Here is an 8,411-nt window from a genome sequence, read left to right as displayed (position 1 = left end):
AGTACATCATTAGTTTTTTCATGTAGTGTTCCATGATTCATTGTTTGCATATAGTTAACATATAGTGTAGTATTGGTTTCAGAAGTAGAATTTAGTGATTCATCAACTTACATATAATAGCTAGTGTTCATCGTAACTAGTGCCCCCTTAATACCCATCACCCATTTAGCCAATCCCCCACCCACTTCCCTCCGTCAACCCTTAGTTTGTTCTCTATTGTAAAGAGTCTCTTAGGGTTTGTTTCCCTCTCTCTCTCTCTCTCTCTTTTTTCCTCCCTTCCCATATGTTCATCTGTTTTGTTTCTTAAATTCCACATACGAGTGAAATCATATGGTATTTGTCTTTCTCTGGCTGACTTATTTCGCTTAGCATAAAACTCTCTAGCTCCATCCACATCATTGCAAATGGCAAGATTTCATTCTTTTTGATGGCTGAGTAGTATTCCATTGTGTGTGTATGCGTGTGTGTGTGTGTGTATGTATGTATGTATATATACCACATCTTCTTTATCCATTCATCAGTTGATGGACACTTGGACTATTTCCATAGTTTAGCTTTTATTGATAACTCTCTTAATTTTAAATCATGAATCTTCTTTATGGTTCTCACCCAAGAGAAGGGAGTTCTAAGCAGCCTCATTTCTTATTTTCACGTATTCAGAGCAGTTGTGGTTAAGAGGAAAAAGCTTTGTGCTGGGGTTGGGGGCATAGATTCAGGTTCTGGCTTCAGTTTCTGCATCTACAAAATATAGTCTGAACACCTATTCTGGTGAGGATTAAACAAAATAACATGGGGCAGCACTTTGTAAATTATAAATGGCTATAGAAATTGTAGATATTATTTTTAAAGAAAAAGAAAAATATTTCAGTCAAGAGTGTTCTGGATTGAACCAAACAACCTATCTCTTTTCCCTCTTAAACCCTTTGTCATTGGAACATGAATACTGGGAGAAATCTTAGCTCCTTGGCAAGTAAATTGACCTGGGGAGCAGTCTTTCACCCTTCCTTGCCTCTTATGAGAAAGGTTAGAATCTTTGAATTTTTACTGAGATGATTAAAAAAATAGAGTTACAAAATGGGGTGATGTGGAATTCCAAGAAAACATGAGAAAGCGCAGCAGAAGGTAACTGACCTTTGTTGGAGTTAACAGCTCACAGTAATTTTTGGCTCTTTCCTTACTCTTTGAGAAGAGGTATATAAATGTGATTTTACTTAAATGGATGTGAATTATATTTATTTAGAAAAACTATACTCTTCTAGTTATAAGAATTTATCTGTCAGGAAATGTATATATATGTTTTGGAAATTGGATCTTAATAGCATCATTAGTCATAGAAATATTAGTGCATGTGATATAACTGCTTTATATATCTGTACAATCTTTGAAGTTCACAGAATTTTAAAAATTAATTTTCCTTTACACATTTAGGAGTCTTCTGACATCTTCAACTGTTCTGTGAAGTCTACTACAATATACTGTAAGTAAAGTGATTTCCTACTTTTGGGGGGAGAATATCTTGCTCTGCATTTGCCACATACATGCATCTTCATGCTTTCCAGTTTCAGATATACTGGGTAAATGTCACATACTTTTAAAGTAGATGCACAGACAACCCTCAATTATTCATAGCAATGGAGAGAAGTAATATGGAAGTTGTGGCAAGTGCAGGTTTAGATATGTTGAATTAATTTGTTCTCTTTCTTTATGAAATCTTTCTTATTGGGGGCAAAATTTCAAGAAGTGCTTATATAGCACCTTTAAAAGTGTTTTAAATAAATTAACACAAGTAGATATAACAACTATATGAATAAATAATAGTTTTAGGAATGAAAAGTATACTAGTCACTATGCAAAATGCATAGCAACACTATTCTTAACTAGTGACTTTGCAGTTGAGGAATAAGAAGGTTGAAGGGAGATGGCAGAATCTGGTAGGATACATATGTGCTTTAAGTAAAGTTTTATTTCATTTTTTTTTTTCACTTTGTGGAGCTGTGAGCCAAGGTTTCTTTTTTTCCTAGCATAAAAGGGAAAATATTTAGACATATGGGTCACAAAAGCCACTTATGCTCAAAATATCTCCTCAACTTCACGATCAAAATATCTCTGGCATCATGAGGTCCTGGAAAAACCCAGAGTGTATTTTTCTGATTAGACCTGGGACAGTGTCCCAGTGGTCCTGTCATCCTTCCCTCCACCTGGCTGAGGCACATTCTCTGCACAGTGTGTGCAATACTGTTTGGCTGCTGCTTCATTACTAAGTAGTGTCAGTTGCACATGTGGGCTGGCTGCAGGGGGCCTGGACCCATGGAATAATGTCTGAGTGGAGTTTTCCACTCGATGTTTGGTTTGGCCTAGTCCACGTGATGTCTTGCCAGACCTGCAAACTTCTGTCCGAATTCACTCATTCCTGGATGGGAAATATTCCTCATGCTGTTGTCAGAGAACCCTGATTTTTCACTGTAAACCTGGCGGGATGTCTGTTGGCCAGACCAAAGTATCAAGAAGCCAGATTTTTCTCTATGAAGGATGTGTCTGCAGTGGATGGTACTTGTTCTAGTAAAAGTATTTAAGGTTGTGGTGTTGGCCAGGTTTATCCACTTAAAAAATAAGAAACTCATAAATGTAGCACTGAAAAGCCCTCCATTTAAAATAATGGAGGCAATGACTGTTCCAGGTCGGCAGCCAAAGTAAAACAAAGTATGGTACAGGATGTTATCTTAGAAACAGAATTTTGTGTTTAGGTCTACAGTCTTAGAAAGTTAGCAAAATGTTCTTTTATAAAGCAAGCGTGGCACATGGACAGCTGTGCCAAGGGTGTGGTGATCCTGGCACAGGCATCAGGGCTGAAGATTTACCCAGCCCTCTTGCACCTGTGAGGATGAATTGGTTTTTATATTTTATTCCTGTGTCAGGATCTCCCCTCCCCCTGTTTTTTTGGATGTACTGTGTCTATGGCAAGTGAAGTCCATAAATTAAATCAGTAGATCTTTATTTCCTTTAACTAACATGGTACTGGGCATATAACTTAATATTGTGTAAAGTAAGTACACAGATCATATTATACAACATATATTATAAATTTTCACAGAGTGAACCCACTCATATTACTACGACAAGAAATAAAGCAATTTTCAGTACCCCAAGAGCTCCTCTTGTGCCCTTTACAGTCACTACCCACTTCTCCTCTCCATAAATATTCTCCATCTAGTCTTATGAACTTTATATAAATGGGATCATATAGTATAATGTTTTGGGGGGACCTGGTTTTGTTTAAAATTAAGTTTATTTGATATACCCATTTTTGTAAATAGCAGTAGTTTTTCATTTTTCATCATAGGTAACCTTCTGTTGTATGTATATAGCAAAATTATTGATTTATTCTACTCTGAATGGCTATTTGGGTGGTTCCCAGTTTTGACTATTATAACTAATGCTGCTGTGATTATGTATGTATAGTTTTTAATGACCATTTGCATACATTTCTGTTAGGTATTGAATTAAGTAGAATGGCTGGGTCATAGGATGTGTATTTTACAATAATAGAGGATATTACTGAAATTTTCCAAAGTAGTTGTATCATATTGTGCTTCAATAAGCTATATATGAGAACTCCAGTTTCTCTTGGTCATAGCTATGTCTTACTATTGTCAAGCTGTCCAATTTTAGCCATCCATACTTGTGAGGTGATATCTTGTTGCATTTCTTTAATGACTAATGTGGTTGCACATTTTTTTATATATTTAATGGTCATTTGTATGTGCCCCATCCCTTTTTTAATGATTCTTCAAGTTTCCTATGGGTTTATCTTTTTCTTATTGATTTATGTGTTCTCAGATTATTTGGAATCAAATCCTTTGTTAATTATATGTTCTTCTACTCTTTCTATTGTCATAATCGTGTTTCTTGATGAAGAGATGATTAATTTGTGTGTGTGTGTGTGCGTGTGTGCATCCTGCTTAAGAAATCTTCCTGTATTCCAGGGTCATGAATATATTATGCTATATTATCTTACAGAAGTTTTACTCTTTTATCTTTTACATCTTTATTTCTCTGGCTACTTTAAAATGTTCTTTTCATCTTTGTTTTTCAGCAGTTTTACTATGTTTTTGTTTGTTTGTTTTATTTTGTGTTTATCCTGCTTGGATTTCATGGAGGTTCTTAAATTTGTGGATTGATGTCTGCTGTTTCTGTAATTTTGTTATTCAACATCATATAAGATTTTGCCTCACTATCTCCTCTCCTTTTAGGACTTCAATAATTTGTCCAATAGATCTTTCATATACCTTTTCTTTATTTTTCATCTTTTCCTCTCTCTGTTCTTTAGTCTGGATGTTTTAAAGATTTTATTTATTTATTTGACAGAGAGAGACATGGCGAGAGAGGGAACACAAGCAGGGGGAGTGAGAGAGGGAGAAACAGGCTTCCCACAGAGCAGGGAGCCCAATGTGGGGCTCAATCCCAGGGTCTTGGGATCATGACCTGAGCCGAAGGCAGACACTTAACGACTGAAGCCACCCAGGCGCCCCAGTCTGGATGTTTTAAATTGACCTAACTTCCAGTTCTAGTTCTCTTATCTCCTGTTTAATGTCTATAAATTTCTTAATTGTAGTAATTGTCTTTTGCAGTTTAGAATTTTTGATTAGTTTCATTTTCTGGTCCATTTCTCCATTTTCTCATCTACTTTCTGAAAACATTAATCACAGTTGTTTTAACATCCTTGTGTGAGAACTCCGAAGTTTGCATCATCTTGAATCTGTTTCCTTTTTTTTTCTAATTTTTTTCTTGATTTCTGAGCATTTAACTCTCTATCCTACCATGCTTAATAATTAAAAAAATTAAATGCCAGATATTGTATATGAAAAATCATAGAGATAAATTTGTGAAGTTCTACCTGATGTTATCTTTCTCCAGAGAGGATTTAATATTAATTTACTCTGCACTTTGAGCAGGAACAGATGACCTTTACCTGGTTTTGAATTGAACTGGTCAACACTGGATTTTTATGAGAACTTTGCCCTTAATCCTAAAGTCTGGCCTTTTCAAAGTCCTTTTGGAGGTCTGGGCCTTTTATCAGGGGCTGTCTGATTTGCAGGCCCCTGAACTCCAGTTTTTACCCCTTAGTCTCATTAGACTGTTCAAAACTCAATTCAGGTTTTTAGCATTTGGCTATTATTTCTACTTTGCCTCTTAGCCTCTTTATCCTGCCCTTCTTGTAGCCTAACAAATATCTTGAAGGGAAAAGTACTACAATATACCTCCCTTCTCTCCAGGATCTTGGGACTCAAGTGATTCATTTTCAAACACTTTTTTTTGTTTTTTCCAACTTTTCTAATTATCTCAGATTAATCCTGTGGAAATTTTGCTCTGCAGCTAGCCACTCCACCAACACCAGGAGCAGGAAATCCTGTATGCTTTTTCTATGACAGGGAGGATTGGACTAGGTTTATTGTTGTATTCTCAGTGACTTCTACAATCCTCAATACATGAATATGCTCGGAAATTTTTTCAATGAATAAAAATATGCAAGAGAAACAGAAACAGGCCCATTTTAAAGGGGACATTTTTGGCTTAATGAAATAGCTAAGAGTTAGTCAAGATTCTTTAATGCTTAGTTTAATGCCAACATATTTCATAGAATCTTTCTTCACAACTTGAATTCTCTTTTATCTTTTTCCCCCTCTGTAAAACATTTGGAACCCATTCTACAATTTATCTCCTAGTCTTATATTGTCTTAGTAGTATGTTTGATGTTATAAGCTGGCAAATATGTCTGTGATATTAGCATTAAGTAAGCTCTACAAGACAGGCTCTGTTACATTTCTGCTACATTCTTCAATATATCTCAAGTGGTGCTAAACACACTGATGTGATAATTCTTCAAAATGTAAGAGGCAATCAAAATTGAAGTGCTACATTCTACACTCAAAGGATTCATATAATGTATATCTCAGTATATATTTTTTAAATTAAAATTTCAGATGTGTACATTTAGTAGATTTTGTATAGATTTTGATGTGTAGATTTTTTGGGGTAGGCTGCATGCAGAGCACTATGTTTATGAGTAAGTGTCCCAGTGTTCCATCAGTGTCATTCAGTTGCCACCATGGCCTAATTAGAGGACAGAATCATCATTGTCATAAGTAAGGAGATCTGTTTACTGTGTTCTTAATATGTGATGGATGCCATGGCAATTATTTTACATAACTTGTCTCATTTAATCTTCATAATAACCTAATTCAAAGATACTATTGTTATCCCAACTTTTAGGTAAGGAAACTGAGGCAGAAAAAGGTTAAATCACTTTCCCAAGGTTATAGAGCTAACAAGTGGAAAAGTGCTTGGATAGTGCTTGTGGTAGTATGAAGCCTTAACAAAGTGTATTACTCTATTCTACTTTCCATTGGAAATTCTCCAGTCCCTTGTCCTGGTAATGAAGGGGAAGCAGAGAGAGAGGTATGATTCAGTTTATTGTCTCATTGCCCTCAACACAGCAATACTAAAGAGAGGGGAAGGAATGCTTATTTTGAAGTTTTCTTTCATCTTAGACATATATAATTATCTGTAGGAAAGATGTTTTACAATAAGCATGAGGATTTGTTTCAACAATTTGTTTCTTTCATATCCTGAGTTCTTTTGTTTCTTCATTTTTCACTGGAAATTTTTGTTATATGCAGGAAATTTATAACGTAATGTTGAAAGTGCCAAAGAAGAACACTAAAAGAATCAAATGAGAGGGGGCACCTGAGTGGCTCAGTCAGTTAGGCCTCTGACTCTTGATTTTGGCTTGGGTCATGATCTCAGGGTCCTGAGACTGAGCCCTGTGTTGGGCTCTGCACTCTGTGGAGAGTCTGCTAGAGATTCTCTCCCTTTGCCTCTCTCCACATTCTCTCTTAAATAAATAAATAAATAAATAAATAAATAAATAAATATGTTTAAAAAAGAATCAAATGGGGTAAAAATGTCAGTGACAGACTAAAACATTAGGCTTCTTTAGTTGAGAAGAATAAAAGTTGAGTTGTACCTCTGAAACAAATAATACATTATATGTTAAAAAAAAAAAAAAGAAGAAGATAGCAGGAAGGGAAGAATGAAGGCGGGGAAATCGAAGGGGGAGAAGAACCATGAGAAACTATGGACTCCGAGAAACAAACTGAGGGTTCTAGAGGGGAGGGGGTGGGGGGGATGGGTTAGCCTGGTCATGGGTATTAAAGAGGGCATGTACTGCATGGAGCACTGGGTGTTATACGCAAACAATGAATCATGGAACACTGCATCAAAAACTAATGATGTAATGTATGGTGATTAACATAGCATAATAATAAAAGAAAAGTTGAGTGAATGTCTTTAAAGTCTAGAAAATCACAGAGTTTTTTTAAATTAAAAATAACAATACATGAAAGAATAATGTTGGTAACATTTGAAATGTTTAGAGAAGGGAAAAATCATGGGTTTTCATCAGGAAGAATTGAGAACCAGTTAGCTATATGAAAGTGATAGAGAAGTCTGTTTTCACAGAAATTCAAAATTGTAAAAGTGAAGATTGTGATGGGTTTTGTTTTTATTGGATTGATTGTAAGAGTGGAGGAGCATCTCTTTCAGAATTATGGAGATAAATAATGTCCTGAAGATAACTGGGAACTTAAAAACATGCAAACAGGGCACTGCATACTTTCAGGCCACTGCTGGTTATAAAGTGTAGGCCTTTCAGGAGAGTGGATTTTAATTCAGCTCATGTGAGTCTAGGTTAATCTCATTCCTCTAAAATGTTTTCTTCATTCAACACAGTTATGGTAAAGTTCAGTGGTGGATAAAAAAATAACGGTAACTTTAAAAAGTTAGAAAATGATTTTTCTCTCACACAGAAGTAGGATCAGGCATGTTATGGTAGCTTTGCTTTACAAAACATTCAGGACTCAAGGCTTTTTCTAGCTTATTGTTTTTCTATGATAGCCTCTATTCCCAAGCCACCTCCTGGTCCACAATGGCTTCTTCCCCCGTTAGTCAGCATGTTCATATTCTAGCTAGCAGGTAAGAGAGAGGACAGAGGAGAAGAGAGGATCATGTGCCAGCTACCTAAGGAAAGTTTTCAAAATTTCAATAAATTTGTGCTTATATCTTATTGACTTGAAGAACCAGGTCACTTGGACAAATCTACTTGTAAAGGAGTCTTTATTTTGGGTGGTCAAATGCCCAGTTAAAAATCAGGTGTTCTGTGGGAGAACAGAATAATTTTTGGAGGAAATTAGTATTTAATTAGTATTCTCAAGAATATAGGGTCTCTAAGATCATAAGTATTCTGGTTGCCCTTTTATAGGTAAATTTAGTTTTCAGTTGCCTTATGGTCCTTCTAACAAACATAGTAATCTGGGCTGCATAGAAATAGAAATGGAAGTGGAAATGAGTAGAAA

At 35.6% G+C, this 8,411-nt stretch overlaps 1 long non-coding RNA gene across 1 annotated transcript in view; it reads left to right on the top strand.

The window, feature by feature from the left end:
• The first annotated feature begins 1,430 nt into the window (after positions 1-1,430).
• LOC116631708 overlaps positions 1,431-8,411 on the top strand; it is a 197,456-nt gene continuing 190,475 nt past the window's right edge. Inside the window, exon 1 of the long non-coding RNA XR_004299241.1 lies at positions 1,431-1,477. This is a non-coding gene — a long non-coding RNA (uncharacterized LOC116631708). The remainder of the gene's footprint in view (positions 1,478-8,411) is intronic.

Source organism: Phoca vitulina, unplaced genomic scaffold (assembly GCF_004348235.1).
Source record: "Phoca vitulina isolate PV1807 unplaced genomic scaffold, GSC_HSeal_1.0 scaffold5, whole genome shotgun sequence".
NCBI classification, from domain to species: domain Eukaryota; kingdom Metazoa; phylum Chordata; class Mammalia; order Carnivora; family Phocidae; genus Phoca; species Phoca vitulina.
Note: the sequence above shows the minus strand (reverse complement) of the source record. Positions and strands in the feature narration are given on the sequence as shown.